Source organism: Meleagris gallopavo, chromosome 6, assembly GCF_000146605.3.
Source record: "Meleagris gallopavo isolate NT-WF06-2002-E0010 breed Aviagen turkey brand Nicholas breeding stock chromosome 6, Turkey_5.1, whole genome shotgun sequence".
Taxonomy (NCBI): Eukaryota; Metazoa; Chordata; class Aves; order Galliformes; family Phasianidae; genus Meleagris; species Meleagris gallopavo.
The window spans coordinates 1,305,688-1,314,792 of record NC_015016.2 but is presented as its reverse complement, the minus strand read 5'-3'; positions in this window follow the sequence as shown (position 1 = coordinate 1,314,792).

Here is a 9,105-nt window from a genome sequence, read left to right as displayed (position 1 = left end):
AAAAAAAAAAAAAAAAGATTGATTATACTTCCCTGCCTGCAGAGACAAGAAGGCAGTTTTAGAGCATGAGTCACTTCAAAATAAAGGAACTGTCTAAAATACTTTAGAGGAAACTTAACCTACACTGCTTTGTTCTGGGAGCTGAAGGCAACTGTGGATGTCTATACCCCAAATACCCAAAGATAAATGAGAAAACCCACAGACTCACCCCTAAACTGAATAGTTACCTTCCAGACAGCCCCATCTTTTCCCACGGCAGCCTAAGAGTAGAAGAGGGATGATATCCATCAGGAAAATTTGAGTGAAAGATTAGTTAAGTGTTTTAATATGTTTGTGGCTTGTGTTATTTTCAAGATATACTGAGTCTGAAATGCTGTTGTTCAGAACTAGGTACTTGTCTTCATAAGAATGTGCAGGTACCTATTAATCCTCTCCCAAATTGCCACCCACCCACCCAGCACTGAGTCATCTCCCCAGTAGCCACCTCTTGGCTGCTGCACACAGTAGAAATGGTCCTCAACTCAACTCAAGCCCAACTCAACTCCCAACTGGGTGGGAGCGGAGAGCAGTAGGGATTCCCAGATCCAGAGCAATGAAGACTGGTAGTTTGAGCAACACTTAGGGGAGTTCATGGGCAGGTAAGTGGGCAGTTCACTATGAAGACTGTGACAAAAGAGCTTGATCAAAAGCACAGTAAAGCTCCTGTGATTTCTTCCCTGCATTTCAAGCTCTCTATCAGTCTCTGGACTGCTCACACTGCCCAGGACTTGTGTACAGCTGTTGGCAAACCTGCAAGGTTGGCTATGGGATGTTATTTATAACCAAGGAGCTGGAATGAAGAAATCTGGATGTTCTCTAGTCTGCAGGAATACTGCGATGTTCTGGTTTGAGGAACCACAGTTCAATTAGAAATGGTGCAATGCCCTTTAACTTTTAGGGAAACTGAAAGATTTAAGAATGTCTAGACATATGGCATTAATCCAGGGCTACGGCACCACAAGTAAAGCATAGGATGGTGTGATTAACAATATGCATGCCCATAGTTCATGCTGGAAATCCTCATCACTGCAATAAGCAGCAGCTTCACCTGGAAATCTAGGACTATCTGGGGAGGGCATAATTCCCATGTACAGCTTCCCCGTGCAAGTTCATTTGTGGAAAGACTGTTAACATCCCAGGCATGGTCTTTCTAAGCAGAGTAGGCACTTCTGAAGCTCAGTGGCACTCAGTAGGGTGGATGAAAGAGGCTTTATGGCATTTATTGGGGTGTACATTAGCCTCAGCATCTCTAGCTGAACAGTTGAAGCAGGACACATAAAGCATTTTGGGCACTCCGTTACAATTTTCCTGAGCTCACTTGACAGTCAGGACATGGATCTTCCAAACACATGATCCAGCAACCATAAGAAACAGTCTGTTTTTTCTGACTGAGCATAGGTTTGTCAAGGTCAGTATCACTTTCCAAAGACCAGCCAGGTGGAAATGATGAAACAAGAAACACAGAATGCATAAGAAATGAGACATGAGTATAATAATCTGTCTTACAGTATATGTCAGCCCTCCAGAAGCCATTACCAGAGGCTGGTAATAAGGTTTTACCCTTCTTGTTTGTCAATATCTTCAACATCTTTTATTAAACCAACACTGGGACCAAAGCCAATGGAGCTCACTATGCATATACCATTTCCCATCCTGAAAAAGCACCTCTAAGAGGGTTTGTTTGAGCTATCACTCAAAACTTTGTACTGAACTCCAGGTACCTACGGAACAATTTATATATGAGAGTATACAGAAGAGTTCATTTCAAAAGACTGGTTACCTCCAAGAGTAAAAAAAACCAAGAAAAATAATGAAATGTTGGCACAAAATGTACTTGGCTCATTCAGAGATGAGGATAGAAGGAATTTTCCTCCTTTCAAATCAAGCAAAAAAGATTTAATTAGCAAGACTGTGGGTGAGGACGTTACTTCTAGATTCATAAGATATTCTTTATAAAGCACCAGAACTCTCTATAAAAAGATTCTTAACAGACAGCCCAAAGCATCCCAGAACATCTTCCAAGAAGATGAGCATACCAGGACAAGTCCCCAGTTGAGGGTGTGTTTCAGAACAAAGCATTGAGTCACTGCTCCTAATAACGGAGAACTGAAGAGCACCCCAGTGATTTGGATCTGCTTCTGGAGCAAGAGGCACTCCTCTGTTCTTTAGCTGAAGATAGAATAACACAAATCACCTTGATGGAGTGTGAGGGTAGGATGAGTGAAGAACAGAATGGAGAGAACCACTCAGAGAGCAATTGAAGAGATCCTTACCTAAGAGAGTACATGACAGGCACTCTGAGATGAGCTTAACTTAATTGCTGTCTGTTTCCCAGAGCTGTCCTAAAGAAAAGCTGCTATGATTATGTTCACATTTAGGAGCTTTGGATTCAGATATTTTTGATACCCTTCACTCAAAAAAACAAAACAAAACAAAAAAAACCCAAACCAAAAAACAGTTTTGCTCTTCTAAAAAAACCTGAATTTAAAACTACAGGTTAAGCAGGTTGTAACATGAGTCTAAAAGCCTTAGACACACAAGAAAATTTAACAAATATAAGATGACATACACTCACACATACTGTCTAAGTGAGGAATGCACTCAACATTTCCACTTGAAGAGAGCACAGATATCTTCCCATGTGCCTGAGGGCCACACCTAATATCTCTGCCAGGCCCAACCACCTTTCAGTTAATCACTCTCAGAAAAGACTTGAGGACTTGAGATCCCAAGGTGAAAGGCTGCTATGACAAGTCTGCATCTCAATTATTTCACGTCTGCTAAGGATGCAGCCGAGTGTCAAGTGAAACAGACGAGGAAAGCAAAGTGCCAGGTGCTAGAAATATCTGCATCACAAATTAAAGCAAACCACACTGTCATCTTTCACAATTTAGAATCACAGAATCAACAAGGTTGGAGAAGACCTCCACGATCATCCAGTCCAACTGTCCACGTACCACCAATATTTGCAAATAGCTAGGCTTGATCATAAAAAGGTTTATCAAAGGAAACAAGGATCTCAGCCTCCTTCTTCCAAGACTTACTCTACCAGCATGGTCATTAGCTATAGATTCTCATTGGTCCCTGATGCAAAATCAATGTGAAGTTGTTTTCCACCATGCAACCATATCATTATCAGCTGGCTATTCAGGTAGATAACAAACTCTACTTTGCTGCATGGGACATTTCCTTTTGTCACTCCTAATCAGATAACAACACAGCTGGGGAAAAATGCTCAAAAGGAAGATGCTTCTGCTTTGTTCATGTAAAAGGGAAAGCATATGAAGGCACAGAAAGAGATGTAAGTGCTCAGATGACAAAGCTGAATCTTAGCAGGACAGTATCACCAGACCTCTCAAAGGAGATGCCAGCAGCTGTAGATCCCAAATGTTTTTACAAAAGTAGTAGCTTCTTTTGACAGATGGGAAAACTGAGGCAAAAAGCCCAGCATTATCAACAGCTAAAGCAAACAAAAAGATCCACCAAAAAACATCAGATGACTCGATTTAAGTATCAAATGACTCAATTTAGACCAGGTTTGTCATATACCAATATATGCTATATCCACCTCAGTCCCACTTTGTGTGAAATACTCAAATGTTCTCTTCAACATACCCTGGTCAGCCAGCAAAGAGCTAACAAAGAACTTGGGCAGAAAAATAAAAGATTGGGAAAGGGGTTAGCCCATGTTCCATGACCAAGAGAAAGACTTCAAATATCATGCTAGGAATGTTGGGTTTGTGGAAAATAATAGATCAGATAATTAGGAAGATAAAAGCTCAGATAGATATGAGGTGTGGTCAGGATACCTGGGGAGAGGGGTTGATGGCTCTGGAAAGAAAACTCTGCCTAGAGAAATACAAAAAGAAGGAAAAAAGACATCTGAACACTTTCAGTTGCTGTTGTCAGGACCAACTCAGTTAAGCAGAAAATGTCTTTCAGTGGTATGAAAACAACAGTGGGGGGGAGGGGGAAGGAGATTACTATGGAAAGAGTCGAAATTAAAGACAAAACTAAATATAGAGCTCAAAAAAGAAGTCACATGCAGTTCATCCTCTTCCCCCTGGGCCTTCTGTTCTCTGGCTTCCTCCAACGACTCTGAAGTAAAAAAATATCATTTTGCTAATAGAAGGCAGAATGGTTGCATGTGGGGAAAATAACTTAATGTGAATAACTGAAGAACAGGGCTGACTGTGAAGGCAAATAAGGGTACAAAAGCATTATACATGAGGTGAAAGCCCTCAGAACAATGTGCTCAGATTGGGTTGTGAGAGTGGTACCATCTGGATGGATGTCAGCAAAGGTAATGCTCTTTTATATGTAAGTAGGAGATGAAAAAAAGATCCAGACGCTTATCAACAAGTCAATCTGAGCACAAAAGTACACAAGATGTTTGAGCACTTCTTGAAGGAAATAGCAACTGAAAATGTGGTAGCGAACAGAGATTTGGATAAAATACAACATGTCGTTTATCAAAAGTAAATAAAGTAATGTAACTGATAGCTTTTTTTGATAAGGGATTTTTAGCATCCCTGGATGTTTTCAGAAACAGGAAAATTGGTGGGCCTAATCTTTCCTAACTTCAGCAGATAGTTTAATGGCATGCCAAATGGAAATGACTGCCTTAACTATAGATACAGGGATTAATACAACAACTGCAAGGCATTTTCTGAGCATCCTCCTTGGTTGCCCCAGTGAGAGAAGAGAGGTGCAGAATAATACATTCCACACATGCACACACCTGGAAATGGCCAACAAAGATTTGGCTACAACTGAAGATGAAGGCAAGGACTCTGAGAAAGGCATAGGGAAGGATGATTTAAAGGAAGGCTCCAGTGAACACCCAGCCAAACTGGGAACTCCTCCCCACACAATCAATACCATCAACTCAGCTACAAAAATGTGGTTTAAAAACAAGGTTGAGTATGAACACAGTAAAGGAAATCATAAACAAAAAAAAAAAACAGACAGCCTTGTAACATAGATTCAAGATAGCGATGGTGAGAGATACAGGATTACTTCACTCATTCACAGCCAGAAAGCCAATAAACCTGGATTTTCTTTCCTCCTCCATGCTCTGGCAATGCCTGTCTGCTATGTAACTTTTTATCCAGAACCTGATCGTTCTTGGCTCCTTTCCAGCATCCCTTGATGCTGAGATCTTGGTCACATCCAATCAAAAGATAGTGATGATACAAGATGTGTGCCCCAGAAACTGTAGTTCTGCAGATTAGTTGCATTCATGCTGGATAGCTGGGGCAGGGGGAAAAAAAAAGAGAACGAAATAGCAACTAACACCCATTTTCATATTGAGTAAGGATGTATGAAACCAAGGCAAAAAATATATATACATATATATATATATCTATGTATATACACATCTGTTGTCATCCAACAACATCATCAAGCACTGAAAGTAATGTAGATGAGAGAGAAGCCAGAAAAAGTACTAACTCTACTCTTGGTCAGCCACCGATTTCTCCAGCAAAGTATTGAAAATCACAGTCTTTCTAGGTGACCCATTTCACTGCTGCACAATCCTCATAGGGTAGAAATCCAATCCTCTTTGTGACAGTTCTTTGGGTGTCTTTTGGGTACCACCCCGAGGACAATTTGAACACAAAGAGGAACTGTACCACCAAATCTTACGTAGCAAAATGTTATCTGTAAAAACAATAACCAGGAATCCACCTTGGGAGTGTGTATTTTAAGACACGAACTTCAGCTAAAGAGATTTCTAGTGGCTTAAAAACAGTCAGAATTTCATCTCCAGTTTCCAGGTCACTGGCATAGCACAGATAACAGCTAACTGACTCAGCAAACATCGAGGACATTTTTATAAGAATGATCCAAGGTCTGGAAAAACTTTAATTCAAATATTAGCTTTGAGTTATGTCAGTGCTCAAGTTTAAATGAAAGGGATGGAGAACTTTGGAAAACTTCTATCTGCGTTCAGGTTTGTCTCCTTCATGCAGGTAGTTCTGTGCCTTACTCCAAAAGCAACATTTCTCAGTCAAATCCCTGCTCCCACACTAAAGATCTGTGAATTTTAATGTGGAAACTGTAGTTACAAAATGATCCCAAGCTGGCGAAGAGGAAACAGAACAAGTACAATTCTTGGGATTCTTCTGTTAATAGTTTAGCCATCACATTTACAGATTTAGGGCAAGAAAGAAAAACAAATGCAAGGACAGCCCTTATTGGATGAACTACTCTATCCCCATGTGAAATGTAAAAAGACCCAGGAGTGGTTTCCGACAAACTTTTGTCCCATCTTCCCCAGTGACAGAGATTTCACAGAGCCGTTATTGCCCTAACTGATTCCTGGGCTTTTCTAAGCTGCACATCATGCAGCTTGGTGGCTGCAAATCAAGGAGCAAATTTCTAGTTCTATCTAGACTGGTTACAGGCAGTAGTATTACGTTTTTCTTATTCTGTGCATCAGAGATCACTGCCTCATTGCAGGCCACCATGAGGGAACTGCAGGCCGCCATGAGACCTCACCTCAGCCTCTTCTCTGTGCTGAGCAAACGAAGTACCCATCTGTATGTCAGTATGCATTTCTGTCTTGTTCCTGCTTGATTTATAAAGACATTGAAGAGAATGAGACAAAATGGAGGCCTGGAGAATCCAACCAGTGGTGTAACCTCATTTATTGTAAGCCCTGGTGCCCAACCCTTTGGCCAATTGCTCACCCATCATATTATGCATTTGTTAAGCTGTATGCTAAACAATTTGTCCAGACTGGAAGGATATTGTATGGAACAGTATCAAAAGTTTTGCTGAAATCCAAAAAGATTACATTAACTGGCTTCCCTTGGTCAACTCAGCTGAGTAACCTTGCCATAAATGGAAATAAAGTTATTAAACAGGACTTTCCTCTTGTGAACTTATACGTAAAGATAAGTTGGGATTTTTCCCTTCATTTTTTTATTTTCCAGAACAAACACTCCTCATTCTTTCACTTTTTCCCCCCTCAAGTGTTTTTTTGACCTTACATCATTCTTCTGGCCCTGTCTGGATTCTCTCCAGTGTGGTCCTGGGCTTTTACCCAAAAATGGATGCATCTGTTTCGGTTAAAAGACTATGAGGGATGACTTGCCTCTTCTTTTAACCATAACAAAAGTTTGTTTCCAGCTTGTTATTATTTATGTTACTTACAGCCTAATATAATCAGGAGCCCAACAAAAGTGGGGCTACCTACATGTTCAGCTCCCACTCTGAATGTTATCTGTTGAAAATAGAGGAACATATGCTACAAAGATGGAGAATTTTGGATTTTGCAGGTGGAATCTCACAAAGCTGGAAAAGACAAGATGCTTCATTAGGAGCAGGAACCAAATGCAGCTCCTTCAGATCCCTTATCAAAGTTTTTGATTCTGGTAACTTCACTGTGACAGGTAAATGCAACATGCCAATGAACTTTAAGTTGCACAGGGTAATATGCATCTGAATAGGAGAAACAAACTGCCAGCAATAACATCTCAGAGGAACAGCAGAAAAGCTACCAGAACAGGGCAGCCCCTTTGGCACTGTTACACTCCCTAAGTTCAATGACACGTGACAGTATTTCCTGGACAGATACATTCACTTTGAAAGAGAAGGGTAAAAATATAGACTTATTCTACAAAAGCAACAGCTGTTGATGAAAACAACTTCCTACCTGGAAAGTTAACATTTCCACACATTAGTTTATCTCGATTTATAAAGCATAGCAGCTCACATACATTAACCTCACTCAGGTAGGCAGGTTTCATGGCATACCTGAGATTTTCCTTATTATAAATAGGAATTGAATTGCCTTCAAGTTTAAATTAACATTGAAAGAGCTGAGGCAACTAGGGGAATGATTCCGCAGAGGACACACCTCTATCTGCTGTGGTTTTACCTTTCTTACAGGGTTTGTACAGATGACCAGGACCACACTGCCTACAGATCTTTACATCACCATCAACACCTGAACCTCTCTGTTGGCATAAACACCATTTGGATAAGGAGGACACTGAAGCACATTGGTGATCTCAAAAACATTCATTTCCATCCTGGCTCTGGTCTGTGATTTCAACATCCGTAAGTGAGTGGTGCAGATCTTTGTGCAGGGAACCATGCACAAATCTGGCCAAGACCTCCTTGGAGCAGCCAAAGCACACCTACAGCCCCGAGGTATTGCACTCCTTGCTCAAACACACTTGTCCATTGGTTTGGTCATAGCTCCTGCTGACACTCATGGAGAAGCAACCCTTTTTCCTCCTCCCAGATTGCTGACAGCTCCTCCAAGCATCTGAACCCACCTGAGACAGCCATACCTCCTTGCTCAGCATCCCTGGTAAAACACAACCATTTGCTGAGGCCCTTTTAGATCATTTGTGACCCATGATATTCCTTCACCTTTTTTGCCCTTGACAACTTCACATTAGCAACGTCTTGCGGAGTAACTTCACAGGAATCAAGGGAAGACCTACGCTTGCAATCCTCAGCCAACACCAATATCATGTTAGGGTGTTAATTCAAGATGCTGCTGTAAAGATGTCATCCGCTAAGCCGACCGTATCCACTTTCTGTTTCTCTAACAAGTCCAGCCAAGTGTATCCATAAATCTTACGGCTTCAGGAAGCTCTGGATGTAGGCAAAGATGAAATTGTATAAGCAGGTTTAAAAGAGTCCCGTTAAAAAATCCCTCTGCAATAGCTTGAGCTGCCGTCAACATTTCTAAATACAAAATACCTTATGGGAAATGAACACAAAAGCCAAGCCATCTTAAAACAATTAAGGTGTAGCAGTAAAAAATAAAAATGAAAACAAATCTAGTCCCATCTTGGCCACAATATAAACTCTTGGAAGTCACAGGCTTCCTACAGAAAGCATTCACCACAGAAACAATTCAAGCATGGACACACAACAAATGTATTCCAAGAATTCTCTGAAAACATTAACTCACAAAACCCAGCCAAGTTTTTAAGCTTGCCATCCAAGTCTTAGAAACAGGAATATGCTCTATAAACACAGATGTATCTCCAGAAACAATGACACATAGCAGGAGTTCCCTGTTTGTATGTTTTTTTTTTT